This window comes from Geospiza fortis, unplaced genomic scaffold, assembly GCF_000277835.1.
Source record: "Geospiza fortis unplaced genomic scaffold, GeoFor_1.0 scaffold11, whole genome shotgun sequence".
In the NCBI taxonomy this organism is placed as follows: Eukaryota; Metazoa; Chordata; class Aves; order Passeriformes; family Thraupidae; genus Geospiza; species Geospiza fortis.
In genome coordinates, this window is record NW_005054304.1 from 12816032 (window position 1) to 12816403 (window position 372).

Here is a 372-nt window from a genome sequence, read left to right on the forward strand (position 1 = left end):
CAGCCCTGCGGACCGCGATGCGCCGCCGCCCCTCTGCCCGGGAGCGCCCCGCACCCGAGCCGAGATGCGTTTCGTGGTTTTTCGCGTGCGGTGTCTGTGTGTCGGCGTAGAGGAGGATAATGACATGTGTAAGGATAGGCGAGTAGCATATGTACGGATATTCGAATTACATGGATACAGATCGGCAAATAACGTGGGATTTCATGGGCGAGTAATCCCGATACAGACGGACAAATAGGGGTATATACCGACAAAGAATATTGTTACAGGCGGGCGAATAACACGGGTGTAGGTAAGCAAATAAAACTAATTGCCTGTATGCAGACGGGAGAATAATACGGATGCACATAGGCAGACAGCTTGCATACGGAG

General features: G+C 52.2%; 1 protein-coding gene across 1 annotated transcript in view; it reads left to right on the forward strand.

Annotated features, from left to right (window-relative positions):
* Positions 1-372, forward strand: part of PITX2 (paired like homeodomain 2) — an 11532-nt gene that overhangs the window by 7688 nt on the left and 3472 nt on the right. The gene's annotated exons all lie outside the window — the stretch shown is intronic.